The 17,214-nt window shown below is 38.9% G+C and overlaps 1 pseudogene; it reads right to left on the bottom strand.

Moving 5' to 3' along the window:
- Nucleotides 1–14,817: 14,817 nt before the first annotated feature.
- Nucleotides 14,818–15,892, bottom strand: LOC132633769 (probable glutathione S-transferase; annotated as a pseudogene).
- Nucleotides 15,893–17,214: the final 1,322 nt, after the last annotated feature.

Below are 17,214 nucleotides of genomic sequence, written 5' to 3'. Positions count from 1 at the left end.
GCCTTGTTGGTTTCCTCTCGACTTTCATTAAGCATAGCTAACTCGTGAGAAGCGAATGATAAGTCGTTTGATGCATTTGATAAGATTATTGATACGAGATTGAGTCTAAAATTCTTACATGTTTGAGTTGTTCGATTTATTTCGTACTTTCTTCGGAGTTTCCACGTGATCAGGTAAGTTCGTAACGTGTCTTCGGAATAATATCTCATGATCGATTCAAGTTTGGGCGGTCATGGACATGTTACGGATGTCGAAAATTGGAGGATTAGATCTTCCAAGGTCTAGTAGCCAAAGTCTCGCAGAGGCGAGATTGCCACTCAGCAACGCGTCCGCTGCAGCGTAAAAAGGTCCGCCCCTGCGGAATCTGAGTCTGATTAGAAGTGAACGGTTTGTCCACTTCGTCGAGTTCTCACTTGCGGAAGATGTGCGCAGAAGCGCAGATCGCTGAATCAGACTTAGAATAAATATCCTACTTCGTCTTTGCTCATTCTATTTGGACACTTTGGAGTGGAAGCTCGACCTAGAGCCACCTTGGAGGGTTTAGACCAATAACATTTCTTTGGTGAGTCCTTAACTCTCTCATTTGATTATATATTCTTCATTAGAGGACTTTAATGGAGGTTTCTTTGGCAAGGGAAAAGAGTGTGGCTTCACACTCCATATAACCTAAAATCCTTCATCCATGTTTTCCTAAATAAAACTTGTGGGTGATATTAAACTGAATACTTCTTGATGAGTTAGACTTCATAAAGGTTCAGTAAACTAATTTCAGAATTCAAAAATCCCCATTTTGCCCTTCCATGCCCTAAAAGTCCTAAAATTGAGGGGTTAGATAGTTCTAAAAATCAAACCTTTATCGGCTAACTATGAGTATTTTATGACTCATATGTGCGTTTGTAATACGTGTTGAACAGATTAGAGCCCATTCGGAGGTTTGATGATGAAACGAGGAGACTTTGGGATACTAAGCTTCAGTTCCAGGCAAGTTGAGACTGTGTACCTTATTTTTACGTGTGGTTCGTCTAAGGGGGTTCCGATACTCATGAGGTGATGAGTACTAGTATCAGATACTGGTTTTCATGATAAGGATATTTGTGCATTTTCAATTATATAGTTGGTCTAAATGACATGCTTTGGGTACTAGCTGATAGATTAGAGTGATCCTTTGGATCTGTGAGTGGGGCCTAATGTCCTTACTTATGTCGTTTATTATTGCTTGTCTTATCTGTTGTGTACATATCACTCATATATCCTCGTTGGAATAAAAAGGAAGTAAGAGGTGAAGCCTTTATGATATTGAGAACTTAAGATGAAGTTCATGCTTATATACTTGTTCTTGCATCGATGTATTCCATATTCATACTTTATATGTATTTCATGCATACTATTTGAGGATATGCTTATGAGTCCGAAGGGATCTAGTTCTGGACAAGTGATGATGCCTAAACGCGTTCTGTGGACAAATGGGTCTGGTCGGCTAAGTGACAAGTTATTGATAACATGATGTGTGGAAACCGTGATCAGAGCGCTTTTCAGAGCGGTGGTATATGGGTCTCATGAGCCCCCTTCGGGTGACGATTCATTGACATTCGAACGTGTGTATATCGAGAAGTGGAATAAAGGACTTGCATTGCATTTGCATCATATTCATTCATTATTTATGTCGTTTGTTGTGGATATTCGTGTTGACTTGCCTTATCTTGATATCTACCTATTATGTGTGTTAAACTAATTAGTAAATAGTTATCCTACACTTGAATTAATGGTAAATAAGTATGGGTGTGCTTAATGGAAAGGACCTTCCGGATTGTCCATAAGACATGTCTAAAGACTTGGTAAAATCATGGGATTAGAAGCTTCATTAGACTTATGAACTAGCAACCTTCATAATTGGTTATGGTTAAATAGTAAGAACAAATTGTATATGCTAGGTATATGGTAGCTCCAACTAGTCTAATGGTAACATGAAGCATTGGAAGGGTTAGGCATAATTGTGTTGAATTCCGTAGATATGATATTTTTTTCTTGTATCTCTTGCACTGATCTTGGTTAAGTTAAGTGGTAAGTAGTTGTCAGCCAGCCCTCATCTCCATATTAACTAGGGTCGGTCGACGATGCTATTGAGTACCGTTGTTTTGTACTCATGCTATACTTGCTACATCTTTCTATGGTGCGGGTTTCATTGTGTTCAGGTCCAATGTTCGGGATATGATTCAGGATTTTTCTTGAGAGCCTCGGGGAAAGCTAATTGCACAGTGTGTGGCCCCCAAATTTCTCTTTTTTTGAGTTACTTTAAGCTGTCTACTTCTTACTTAGACTGTTTGTAGTATTGAGTTGATTAAATAGTTAGGAAACTCTGTAATGCTCATGTACACTTATGACAAGGTTTTGGGGTTGGTCAGCTTTTCTTAAGTTCTACTTGTTGTATAGATTGTATCAACTTTGATTTATTTTAATAAGAAATGATTATTGCTTTTATTATGATTTTTTTTTAAAAAAACTGATCTAATTGTGTTGTGGGTTTGGCTTTCCTATCAGTGGGGAATAATAGGCACCATCATGACCTTACATTTTGGGTCGTGACACTAGCGAACCCGTAATTTGCGTAGCTACCAAGCCGACTTGCTATAATTGCTATTTTGCTGCAGTTTAATCCCTTTCTCATTTGCTGAAGGAAATTCTTCCTTCACATGCTCTGGCTTTTCCTTCTCATGTGATTCAATAGCGAACATTTATTTTGTTGCCGATTGCTCACCCCGAATTTGTCTGATTTAATCCACTATTGGGAACTTGAGGAGTAAATACAATGTCGACGATACTGCTTTCATATCGTGTATCCAAGGCCTTCCAAAGATCACATTGTAGATCATATCACTATCTATGACATAAAATTTTGTGTGTTTGAGTATTCCTACCCCATTGATTGGTAATATAATTTCCCCTTTTATCGTCTCACTTGCCATATTAAACCTATTAAGCACCCTAGAAGATAGTGCCTGTCCATCTACTATTGACAATTGGTCCAACACTTTCCATCGGATGATGTTTGTTGAACTACCCGGATCAACCAATATTCGTTTAACCCGACAGTCCACAATCATAACATAGATCACCAAGGTGTTAGTATGTGGAAGAGTAATGCCATCCGCATCTTCATCTATGAATACGATTGCTTCTTCCGGGTTAAAGTTTCGTGATCTCTTCTCTTGTGCTATTGAGAACTTTGTCTTTTTTGTGATGAAAGGTGTTCCCGCGATCTCGGCTCCTCCCATTATCATGTTGATCACTTGACTAGGATCGACCTGATCAAAATGTTTTCTTGACCCTTTGCTCTTTCCATAACCATCCCTGGCTCTATTACTCAAAACTTCCCTCAAATGTCCATTCTTCAACAATCGTACAACCTCATCTCTAAGGTGCCGACAATCAGCAGTTCCGTATCCATGAGTCCCGTGGAAATCACAAATAAAATTTAGATTTCTCCTATAGGGATTCTTTCGTATAGGCTCAGGTCACCTGGGATCGCTAATCTTTCCAAGAGCCCCAACCAACCCAGCCCCAACCACGCTGAAACAATAATCCGACAAACTTGGGTTTTCAATACCATTGACTAAGTTGGCCTTTGATACAAAATTTTCAACATCTAGATGGCTTTTGTTGAAGCTCGTTGTCTCGAATTGGTTTTATGGCTTCTTTCCATCCCTGAAGGGGGCCACGTTGATCGACTATAACGCTGATACCTTTCTTTTCCCAATTCGTAATCACAATCAACATTCCTTTTTTACCTATCATGGTTTCGACTTTGGTCAGTTAACCCAGCCGGTAATACGAATTGGTCATCTTCGACTCGGATTTTCGATTCATACCTATTATGAACATCTGTCCATGTTGTAGCAGGAATTTCCAATAGATTTTCTTTCAGTTTTAACTAGGTGCTTGAACTTCTAGGGTATAACCCCTTGGTAAATGCCTCTGCTACCTATTCATCCGGGACAGCCGGCAACATCATTCGTTCCTTTTGGAACCTTATAACAAACTCATAAAGCAACCTAGCATCACCTTGGGGAATCTTGAAGATATCCGCTTTCCTTGTTGGCAACGTTTTTGCTCCAGCATGTGCTTTGATAAAAGCATCCGGAAGCATTCCAAAAGAATGAATCGAATGCTCTAGAAGCAATGAATACCAAGTCATTGCCCCTTTGGACAATGTTTCACCAAGCTTCTTGAGTAAAACAGATTCAATCTCATCTGGCTACATATAATTCCTTTAACGACACATGTGTATGAGGTCATATGCTCCTAAGGATCTGTAGTCCCATCATATTTGGATAGATCCGACATTTTGAATCTCTTTGGGATCAATTTAGGTACAGCGCTTGGTAGGAACGACAACTACACATCTCTTTGAATTCGGTCCCTTCACTACCGGCTAGGCTCCTGGAATCTAGTCTATTAGGGAATTGAATGCCTTAAGTTCTTTTTCATTCAGATCCAATCGACTATTTAATTCTTTCTCATTCTTTTCTGGCCGATTGGAAAGGGCCTCCAGGTACTGCATAACGTCCAGCGTTTTGCCACCTTGAGTATCATTGCTGCTTTGTCCATGCTCAACATTCGTATTTGGTAGTTTGTTCCAGCATTATCCTCCCTACTTGTAAGTCAGCAGTAGTTTTTTGCTGTTTTTCTACCAGGTCCAAAATCTTTGCTAACCCTGGATTTACAGCCACCACTTCTTCTTCATGGTCATCATTAGGAGTTAAATCATTTCCCAAATGCTTGGATCCACAAGGAGAAATCTGGGTTTGTTCATTCCTCGCCTTGACTTCTTCTGTTGCTGGATCTCTTTCTTGTGCATTGACATTGTTCAACACCCCCATCATCTTGATTTCCAATGTTTTTCATAATTCCAGATTACCTGATAGAAAAGATTTGAAAGTGATAAGTAAGGTAACTAGAGAAACAAAACAATACCATTATTATCCTTAGCCTCACGGTGGGCGCTAAACTGTTTACCCTAAAAAGAGTACAGTTTAATTTGTTTGTGGTTTAAAGGGTACATGAATTGATTTGTTATAAATAATTAATAAATTGCTGATAACAAGTAAGAAGGTCAAGTTAATAAGCCAATATAAAGCAGAAATGAAATAATTGAGCCTGGGCTTGTATGATCCTCAAAGAGAATTCTTTGACAAGTTTTCCTCCGATGGAGCACCTGCACGCCTTAGCCTTTGATAAATAAGTGCTAATCTAGAGTAAAAAGAATAGTGAAAATATGCAAATTACAAGGACTGGATTGTATAAATGAGCGTGAGAAAGTGTATTTCGATGCCCTTTACAACGAGCTATTAGGCTCATTTTATAGTTGCAATCATCAACATTGAGCTGCAGATTAATTCTAATAATGAGTAATAAAAGACAATAAATGCTACTTTAATTCTGAAGTGTAGCGTTTGCTACGAATCTGGACCGGTCATATAACATTTATCTTCCATAAATGGCCCGAACTAGCTAGTCCGGAAAGGTTGCTCCTGAGTTTATTTGGGACTTCTTGTTCCGACCAAATAAAATGACTAAGCAATGTTTTAACTCCAATTGCCACGTGTCGAGCTTTATTTTTTCATGTATACAAAGCTAACAAATTATTTCACATAAATTTGATTGACATGTTTCTATTAACTTGCTGACATAAACATATGTATTCGTTGTCGAAAAAATTCCTCTGAGCACATGCGACGACAGGATAAATTAAATTTGCTCTTTATTTGTTAATTAAAAGATAGACTCCAGTGTGATATCCTCTTATATGTTACTTCCATATGTTTTGTGATTCATTCTTTAGACTTTCTTTTTAATCAATTTTCATAAAATTACAGTTGAAAAAAAAAGTCCAATATCACAAATTATGTTGTTTCATGTTGTGCCTTTTATTTTAGATTTAAGATGATTGCATCTAGCGTGTCTCAATGTGGATGTAATGTGCCCATAAGACTTGGGATGGAATTTGATTCAGATGATCAGCAAGTAGAAGGGAATTTACCTCAATTCGTGTTCATGGTTAAACCTCAATAAATAACCAACAATATTCAATTGCATGATTAAATGAGCAGAAGCTATTTGTAGTGTGGGAGAAAAATAGTAATGAAGGGGAAAAAAAGTTTTTATATGCAGTCGAGTATTGAAAGAATCTGAAAATATCATACAACTTGAGGCATCTTAATTTAGCTAAGATGATAAGAAAACATGAGTTCGGAATATTACTGAAACATTCTATAAAAACAATATTTAGCCTCCTTGACTTGTGATTTGGGGAGGGGAAAGAGGGATGTTTAGCCATTTTTGGAAGTTTAAACCATGACAAAAAGTTTTCAAAAATTCCGGCCATGAAATGAGTGTATTCTTCTTTATTGTTTGCAAACACAGAACTACAGAGAAGTAAATTTATTTGGATTTCTCTCTTGAGTGAATTCTATTCATAGTAAGATAATCTCTTTCCAATCTAAACTAAAAATCTAGCAACATTCTCAGTAGTTGGGAATCATCCGTGAGTCAATTGGGTCTTAGCCATGGTTTAGGGGTTATATTAATTAAATTAATATAGACCCTTGGATTATTAAATGAACAGGTGTCATAAAACTAGCAATGTACTAGACCAAATGGATGGATGATGTACTAGAGAGGAGCTAGGTTAGTTTTGAAGAGGAAAGATGAAAGAGTTATAATCGTAGGAAATCAATTCGTGATTTGTATTGATGTATGATAGTCAATATATACAAAATAGGTATGTAACTGTCTGCATAATGTTAGGCTAAATTATAGGACCTAATTAGGTATACATAAGGAAGAGATCACGCCTAATATACATTTGCTAATTATGAAAATATTATGCCAATATTTACGTTGACTATTTCATAGTCTATCACACACCAGCAGTCAAAGTGGGAGGTTGTCGTACGCTTAGACTGTCCCTGAAATCATCAAAAAGTACGCGCGGAAGACCTTTAGTGAAAATATCTGCAATCTGGTAACGAGACTGGACGTGAAGAACACGAACTTCTCCAGGGGAAACTTTTTCACGTACGAAATGTATGTCCATCTCAATATGTTTAGTGCGTTGGTGCTGAACTGGGTTACTTGATAGGTATATGGCACTAACATTATCACAATAAACCAATTAGCTTTCCGGATGGGACAACAGAGCTCCAAAAGAAGGTTTCGAAGCCAACAAGACTCACAAACGACATTATCCACACCACGGTATTCAGCCTCGGCACTCGACTTAGACATAGTAGGTTGCCGTTTGGATGACCATGAGAGTAGATTATTGCCAAAGAAAACACAGTAACCGGATGTGGATCGGCGAGTGTCTGGACACCCACCCCAATCTGCATCTGTATAAGAAACAAGAGAGGCAATGGAGGATTTATACAGATGGAAACCAAACTCAATAGTACCTTGAATGTATCGTACAATGCGTTTAAGATCATTCATATGTTCAACTTTTGGATCGTGCATGTGAAATCATACTTGTTGAACTGCATAGGAGATGTCTGGTCTTGTGAACGTAAGGTACTGCAATGCGCCAGCCAACTTACGATATTGAGTTGGATCATCACAAGAAGGCCCAGCAGTGGCGCCAAGTTTGGCTTTGGTGTCGACCGGTGTCTAACTTGGCTTACAGGCAGTCATGCCTGCACGCTCTATAATATCTGGTGCATAATTTTTCTGAGAAAGAAACATGCCATGTGAATTACGGGTAACAGCAATACCTAGAAAATAGCTTAAAGGGTCCAAATCCTTCATAGCAAATTCGGCACTAAGCAGAGACATGATGGATTTTCTGAGAGCATCTGAAGAAGTTGTGAGAATAATATCATCAACATATAGCAGAATGTAAGCAATGTCAGAACCTCGACAATAAATAAAGAGAGAGTGATCAGATCGGCTATGTGAAAAGCCAATAGTGGAGACATAGTCTGCAAAATGTTGGTACCACGCACGGGGAGCTTGCTTAAGCCCATATAATGATTTCTTCAAGAGACAGACATGATGAGGATGTTTTGGATCCTTAAATCCAACATGCTGATACATATAAACAGTCTCATTAAGATTATCGTGTAGAAAAGCATTATTGACTTCCAACTGATGAAGGGCCAAGAGTGTGCAAGTGCAATGCTCAATACAGCACGAATAGTAGCCGGTTTGACAACCAGACTGAAAATTCTCGTTGCAGTCAACTCCAACCTGTTGAAACCTGCCATCACCTACAAGACGGGCTTTGTGCCTCTCAAAATAACCATCAGATTTATTTTTATGACGAAACATCCACATAGAACGAATTAGATTCACATCAATAGGACGGGGTACCAACTCCTACATCTTATTTTTAATTAGAGCATCATATTCATCAACCATGGCAGCGTTCCAATTGGGGTCATTTAAAGCACTCACCGGATTTCGTGGGATGGGAAAAATGGAAGTTGTGGTGGAAGTGTTTAAATTAAATGGTCGTTTGGGCTTATAAATCCCATGTTGGCTTCTAGTATCCATGCAGGTGGGCTGCTGTGCATTGGGAACAGGTGCAGGGATTGGGCCTGATGGCATTGGGCCAGCACTGGGGGGAAGAGAAGCTGGACTTGGCATGGACAAAGGCACTGGAGTGGGTGCTGGAGTTGGCCGGTTGGGCTGGACCGCAGGGGAATAGGCCAGGGGTGACTGGTCCGTAGCTGGCGTGCTACTGGACGAGTGGGTTGGGGATTCTGTCGGTTGGGCCGTGGGCTCAACTAGTGGATTGGGCTATGACAGAAAGTGCAAAGTGTATGGAGAAATTCCATGGTCTAAAAAATCATAAGAAGTTGGGGTTGGTTTGTGTAATTTTGAGAAGGGAAATTGATTTTCCTTAAAAATGACATGCCTTGATATTATGATTTTCTTGTTTGATAAATCATAACATTTATATCCCCTATGGTTCAACGGATATCCAAAAAATCACACGGGGTGGACCTTGCTTGCAGCTTATTAATAGTTGTAGATGGGAAAAGAGGATAGCATAGATACCCAAAAACCCGGAGATGAGAATAGGAGGGGGTTCGTTGATGGAGAATTTGCGTTGGTGATTTATACTCAAGGACCTTGGTGGGAAGTACATTAAGGAGATATGTGGCCATTTGGAGAGCATGATGTCAAAAAGAGGGGGGGCATGAAGGAGTGGGCAAGCAGAGTGCGCACTATGTTGTTAATGGATTTAATTTTTCTTTCCGCCTTACAGTTTTGAAGGGAGGTATGGGGGAAAGAAAATCTGAATTCAACCCATTAGAGGTGCAAAAAGATTGAAAAGGCCCATTATCGAACTCCCGCCCATTATCACATTGAATGTTTTTTATGTCTCTTTCGAATTGAGTTCGTATTAATGCCTTAAACGATAGAAAAATAGAATAAACTTGGGACTTGTTAGATATCGGAAAAGTCCAAAGAAAATTACTATAATCATCAACAAAGAAACTCATAATAGCGGTGCCCATTAGAACTCAAAATGGGAGATGTCCATAAATCACTGTGAATGATATCAAATGGCATAGTAGTAAATGACAATGAATCATGAAATGGCAATTTAATGTGTCTCCCCAAAGGACAAAAGGTACAAAAAGAAGTTCGAGCCTTATTACATTGAATTAAAGCATTACTACGAAGAGAACTAAGAATAGCATTTCTCGGATGCCCGAGTCGAGAATGCCATAAGCTAGATGATGCGGCAATGAAGGTTGATGGTGGAGTGGTCCTTTTTGTGGCAGTGATAGGATACAATTCCCCGGTGCTCTCACATCTCATTAGGAGACTCCCCGTCTGTAAATCCTTCACAGAAAAGCCAAGAGGATCAAAATCAACAGAAACATTATTGTCCTTAGTGAATTTGCGTACGGAAATAAGGTTTTTGATGAGTTTTGGAGCATGTAAGACATTTTGGAGATGTAATGGGGGATTAGGTGGGGTTAGGGATGTATGACCATAGCCACGAATTGGAATAGTGCTACCATTACCAACAACAATTCCAGTATTTTTGCTCAAATTAAAATAAGACGTGAGAGTACTTGTGTTGGCAGTCATGTGGGAAGTCGCTGCGGTGTCCATGTACCAATTATCATCCGATTGATGCATGAACAAAGTGTGCATGACGGCCTCTATGTCTGTTGGAGCATACCCAGAATAGGATGGACCATGCATGGAATAAGCCTGCTGGTTAGGGATGTATGACCATAGCCATGAATTGGAATAGTGCTATCATTAACAACAACAATTTCAGTATTTTTGCTCAAATCAAAATAAGACGTGAGATTACCTGTGTTGGCAGTCATGTGGGAAGTCGCTCCGGTGTCCATGTACCAATTATCATCCGGTTTGTTATATCCCGCATTTTCAGAGCATGAGCGTGACACGTGCTTCCTCAAAAAATGGACAATCATGTTGTTGCTACATAATTTAAACTCACGTTGATAATGTTGTATCCCGTATTTTTGAACGTCGGATTATTTGTAAGCTGAGGTGGGGCCCACACGTCAAGATTTTTTTGGAACATGTGACAAGTTATATGAATCACATATGTAAAGTTAAACACAACTCATGAAGGACCCTTGGGCCAAATCAAAGTGGAAGCCCTCCAAACGAATATTTTTAAGAAAACGTTTTCGGGTGACCTGACTTCGAGGGGAAAAAACGGTATTATAAGTTTGGAATTTGGAAAAATACTAAGAAATAGAAGTTGTAGATAATTGAATTAGATTTCCAACCATAGGTCGTGGGTTCCCATTTGACGTTGGTACAAGGAGATATGGATGTTTTAAGGTAGAAAGGTCAGTAGGCTAGGTCCAACTCGGGGCCAACCGGGTTAGGCCCATGATAAAAAAAAAACACAAGAAGAGGCCCAACACTTGGAGGTGGCCGGCCATATAGCTTGGCCCAAGCCCATGAAGAATTAAAATCCAAGTAATATATATATATAAGAGGGCTCCTTGCTTAGTCTTCATTTTAGAAGTTTCAAGAAAAACAAATGGAGAGCAAGACTAGAGGGGCCTATTCGGTCAACTCCCATGGAAAATCAAGTCATGGAAATCTTGTTCCAAGAATTTGTTTCTTCATGTATTCCTACTCATTTGAAGGCCCTCTTCAACATGGTATAATTGTTGAAGCAAAAATCCCTCTTATTGTTCCAAGTTCACAAGTCTAGTTAAGTGAGGAAGTTGAAGAAAAAGGTAAGATTTCACTCCTTTTGTCTTGGAAGAAATATATATAGGTGTTGTGGAATGTGGAAAGGAATGTAGAGTATGAAAATTATGTGTTATGAATATTTATGTCGAAAATTAAAAGTTTCGGATGAATTATGGTTTTGGTGGAACTTTTGTATATTTTGTAAATATTTTGTAGAATGATATGAAATGCTTCCGAATTGTATTGGAATGGTCTTGATTAGTAAATGGATATGAAAACATTGATATTAGTTTGGAAGTGCGAAGTTAGATTGGAAGTTGTCGCACTATGTTGGAAAGAAGACTATTTATGCTAGAATGTGTTTTGTAGCGATTGTTGATGCTATTGGTATGGTTGTTGATATTTTGGCCGAGTTAAAATCTCGGGGATGTTGAATTTATAGGGGAGATGCTGCCCAAATTTCTGTAGAAAAGTGTTAATTTAAGATTCAAGTCCTAAAGTCTTATAGTTAACATTCGGTAATTGCGACCAATTGTAGATTTTGGAAGAAACGGGAATTGAGTTTGGAGAGGCACAAGGAGCGAATAAGGTATGTAAAGCTTTACCTTTCTTTCTCTTGGCATGTCTTAGGTGTGATAGGTTTGGATATGAGCCTCGGGGACGACTTTACTCTTAGGAATCCGCGCTTAAATTTGCCCCTTTTTCATTCAGTAGAATTGAATTAAATATTTTATGAATAGTTGGAAGAATTGCCTAAACACCTAGAACTTGTGCAAATAGAACCCGACTACTTTAAAACTCTAATAAGTGACGTCATGAAGTGTAACGTACGTAAATTGTGTACGCCACCTCAGTTGACCAGAGGTGGGCCCACTATTCCCGATTTATCTCCTATTGTATTATTGTCTTATTTTCGAGCGATCTTAAAGGAAACGTTTTAACTACTAAACGAAAATTGTTTTAAATATTCCATTGAGTCTTATAAACTATTTTGGAACATGGAAACGATCCCAGAAAGATTATTTCTACATAACTCACTATGACATCTGAAATACGCCTATTATGATTATCGTCCGATTTCATTATTATGATTTGTCATTCGATATGTCCTATCGAGTCTTTGTAAATGTGTTATGTTTTATAGTGTATTTAGTTTCTCACTATTCCACTCGTGGATGCCTCAATGCTTCCTTCACTGAGCCCGGGCCAGGATATGTTATCACGCGTATTCCACTGCATTGTTCGCCGTGCCTCGATGTGAGGGGGCAGGTATACATGTACATGGGTTGTGGAGTATGCTGTGCCATGTACACATATTCTGATATATGATGATATGATATGATATGGCCATCTGATATGTTTGATATGCGCACATTCTGATATGATATGATATGATATGTTACGGAGCTATTCCCTACTCTGGAGTATGCTGTGTTGTGGCGCCAGTGACGGGGTGGCGACCACGTTCTGTTCACCGTGTCCCATAATGGGGCCGGATATGGCATATGTTCTGACATGCATTACCTATGTTTTATGAGTAAGCATTTTTTATACTCCGGTTACTACACTTATTTTTTGTATCCCCTGTTCAGATTATGACTCTGTTTATTGTACCTTATGCTTTACATACTCAGTACATATTCCGTACTGACCCCCTTTTCTTCGGGGGCTGCATTTCATGTCGCGCAGGTACACCCAGATGATGTGGAGTTATTATAGGGGATGTCCCAGCAGAGTTGGCAAGCTCCATTTGCTCCTGGAGTGCTGCCGAGTCAGAGTTCGTACGTGTGATTCTTCTGGATTGATGTAGAGACTTTGCAGACAGAGTCGTGGGTATAGAATGTCAGTTGTGTAAGCGGCTTCATCAGCCGATATGTCATTCTGTATTATGTGTTAAATTCTATATGATCACAGATTCTGTTTGATTTGGAAAGCATCGAAAAGAATATGTCGAGAGTCTATTATGTATTTTATCTTAATTCGATTTAAAAAGTCTATTAAGATTATGTGTGCCCTAAAGGTCTGTGGGTTCGCGCGGCTCCAGATATGGGGCCGGGTGCCCATCACACCCTAGTGGAATTAGGGTGTGACACGGTTAATGCATGAACAAAGTGTGCATGGCGGCCTCTATGTCTGTTGGAGCATACCCAGAATAGGATGGACCATGCATGGAATAGGCTTGCTGAGATGGGCGTGGGCCTGCACCAAGAATGCCATTGGGCCTTGGCGTCGGGGGACGCTACTGCCATGCCCCTGTTGGATATGGACGGGGGAGGGGGGCAATGCCCATTGTTGTGGTGGCCAAGCAGGCCAGTAATAGCCCCTGCTGGTGGCTAGGCCGCCGGCGACTAGTGGTGGCTGGTTTGTCCGCCGCCGCCGCGGCCAGATTTGTCGCGGTTGTTGGTGTTGTTATTTTCCTTTCTCCTGTTCTTTTTGTAATTCCTACCATGATTATTATCACGATTATGATAATTACGGTTATTTGAATTATTGTTACCTCCAGGTGGCGGTGGCGGTGGGGGAGCATTATTATCAACCATGAGAGCCGTGGGACCAGAATCGCGGGTTCGTTCCTTAGCTTGAGTCTAGAGCACACTTCCGAGAAAGAGGGCAGCATGTCCTTTTGCTAGATGGTTGTGACAAAGTATGCATATGCCTCCGGCAAGCCCGCAATGAGGTGCAAAGCCATACGTTGGTCGGACACCGGCGACCCCACGTTGGCATGTTGATCGGCGAGGGACTTCAGCTTATTATAATAAGCCATAACCGATCTGAAGTCGGCCATTTTTGTGGTGGTGAATTCTGTTTCAAGGTACGCCGCCCTTGAGTTCTTGTTATCCTGGAAAATTTGAGCAACTCATTTCCAAGCCTTCTCCGCAACATCATCCGCCACGAGAAAAGAGGTAAGAATATCATGGGATACGGTGGCGTATATCCATTTGAGAACCACCGCATCAAGTCGTTTCCATAGCGGAAGATCAGCCGCCTTCGCTGCGTTGTACGCGGTGAGTTCAGTGGTGTCAGTTGGTGGTATAATGTGCCTAAGTACGGAGTGGACGCGGGCTAGAACCTTGAAGAGTGTCGCCCATTTGTGATAATGACCGGTTTCCATGTCAAGGGTGATTGGTATTAAGGATTTCATATTCGTGACAGTCAAAGCAGAATGGAAATTTTTGTCAGCCATTGAAGAGAAGTGAGGGAAGAAGAAGACGACGGCTAGGTTTAGGAGGTGAGGAAGCAAACCTGCTCTGATACCATGTAGGAAATCAATCCGTGACTTGTATTGATGTATGATAGTCAATATATACAAAGTAGGTATGTAACTGTCAGCATAATGCTAGGCTAAATTATAGGACCTAATTAGCTATACATAAGGAAGAGATCACGCCTAATATACATTTTCTAATTATGAAAAGATTAAGCCAATATTTATGTTGACTATTTTATAGTCTATCAATAATAAAATAAAAAACAAAAGCAGTTCTTTGAAGTAGAATTGAAGTAAAAAGAAAATTGTTTGACTCTAGAAATCCGAACGATGCTATATAAGTTAGAACAGAAGTAGTAATTTATTTCCGAGGTGAATACAAAATCTAGAGTAAGTAGATTCTAAGTGGGTATAATCTTATGACATGCATATATTTTAAATCCACATCAATTTTTATTGCAACACAAAATCTTGAAACTTCAAAATTGAATAAGAGGTGTTCATTTGGGAGCAAATGCAACAGCTTGAAAGCGAGCTTTGAAATGGGCAAGCAACTCATCTCTTGGAGGTAAATATTTCTTGTTTTGGGTGCAGTTAATGTATTCATTTCTCCAAGCACAAAAATTTGGGAATTTTTCTCTTGTTACCAAAACTACTCCAGAGGCTTCTTCAAAGACTCCTACCCAAAGTGCCTCAGCGTTTGCAGCAATATCGGCAAATCCGAATTTGTCGCCCACAAAGAACTTCTTATCCTTGAGCTGATTATCAAGAACGTTCAGCATCTCACAAGCTTCCTCTGTAACTTTCTCTTCATCCTCCCCTCTGTGAAAGAAACATTTCCCCACTGCTGGCCCCTGACAAATTATAACACTCAATACTTAAGCTTCAATAACGAACTACTTTTAAACATAAAAAAGCACCATACTATTTAGAACAGACCAAAAAGAAAGAATGTCACAAATTGGGACAAATGAAATATTAGAAATTCGCTATAGTATCTACTGGTATATAAATCTCTTACATGATTTAAAAAAAAAAAAAAACTCATTAAAGACGTACCACCTAAATTAAATGTACTTATATGACTAAAATATATTTCAAATTAACTGGAATATATAGCGGTGAAAAGAACATACCTTTTCATCATGGAACTTAGCCAGAAACGAGCTTGATCATAAGGGTCTTTAGGCAAGATTGGAGGACCTTCAAACGTCTCGTCAATGTATTCAACAATTACAATTGATTCACAAATGGGCTTTCCATTGTGAATCAGCACTGGGATTTTCTTGTGAATTGGATTGGATTCAAGAAGTAGAGAGCCCTTATGTTGTAGATCTTCTTCTATATATTCATATTTCACTCCCTTAATCTTTAGGGCCCACTCAACTCTGTGAGTAAATGGACTATACCAAAGACCATGCAACTTCACTTCTGCCATCTCCCAACTTTGGTTCTCTCTATTTATCGCTTTACTATGTTTATGAATTTTATTTGGTGGTTTTGATCTTTTGAATTTTGTTCTTTTTTTTATAGAGGGAAAAATAAGCAAGTGCCTTTCTAACCAAGTCTTATAGAGGGAATTTTATTTGGTGGTAGTGTCTTTGTAACTAAGCAAATGCTATTTTTCTTCTTTGACAAGTCTATTTTCCAGTTTGACACTTCCATATTGACTGAAGACTTTTAATAAATGTTAGTAAAACTTAAAGACTTGGAAGGTTTATCCAACTAGTAAAGATTTACCCGACTCAAATCAGTTGATGCATGATCTAAATTGTTAAAGGCTCCTTCCTTTGAGGCGCGTTCAAGACCTGAAGTTTAGAGAAGCACAAGGTGGGTGATTCGCATTAGTTAGGTTGCACTTGTAAGGCCCCGGCCCGTAAGTCTTAAATGTTTATTTGGACAAATTACACCTTGATGAACGAATTAAGGTATTAGTGAATGTGACACAAGGAAGGTGGTTTGCCAGAACATTAATATGAATGTTTGAAAGGGTCGAAGTGGGTTGGAGAAAGTTAGGATTAATTAAAACATTTCTATACAACGACGTTTTATTTCTGTAAGATGTTTTCACATAGCTCGAGCTTATGATTTTCTATTTACACAACAAAAACTCTTGCACTGGCGTTAAAATCCCATTCAAAAAGCTTGGAAGCGATATCTAAAACCAATATACTTGAAGAAATTCTTCAATTTAGTACTCCATTCATTTCAATTCGTTTGACGGTACTATTTCCTTATTAGTTAGTTCCAAAAAGAGTGACACGCTTTTATGTTTGAAATTTTAATTTTATACTTACATTTTTCTCTAAATGGGAATCTTTTATAGCCACACAGATGCTATAATATATTTAATACAACACGTTTCAAAAATCTTATAGCTACACAATTATTATGACATGACAGGGAAATAACAACAAGAAGAGGTGTTCTATTGATGTTTGGTCAAAAATGCATATATTTACTCATTGATGCCTCACATTCTACTACTTTTAATCGTCATTTGAGTACTAATTATAATGATTTGTGTTTAATATTGTGTTTTTATTATTTAGGAATAAAGCGGGATGAAGATGAACAAATTTGGAGTAAAACTGAATAAAATGGGAAGAAAAAAAAAAGAAAGGAAAAGGAACACAAAGTGGATTGTGTCATGATGCTCTATGTTAAAGTCCAGATATCGTACCCATAGGGACTTATAATTAACCGGAAACTAAATTAAACTAATGCTAATTATCTAAACAAGAAATAAAATCCAAAGTTAAGCCTGTCGATTGGGCCGAGTCGGCCCGGGACCAGCCCACCTAACC

This window comes from Lycium barbarum, chromosome 3 (genome assembly GCF_019175385.1).
Source record: "Lycium barbarum isolate Lr01 chromosome 3, ASM1917538v2, whole genome shotgun sequence".
NCBI lineage: Eukaryota > Viridiplantae > Streptophyta > Magnoliopsida > Solanales > Solanaceae > Lycium > Lycium barbarum.
The sequence above is the reverse complement of the archived record's forward strand: the minus strand, read 5'-3'. Positions and strand labels throughout refer to the sequence as shown.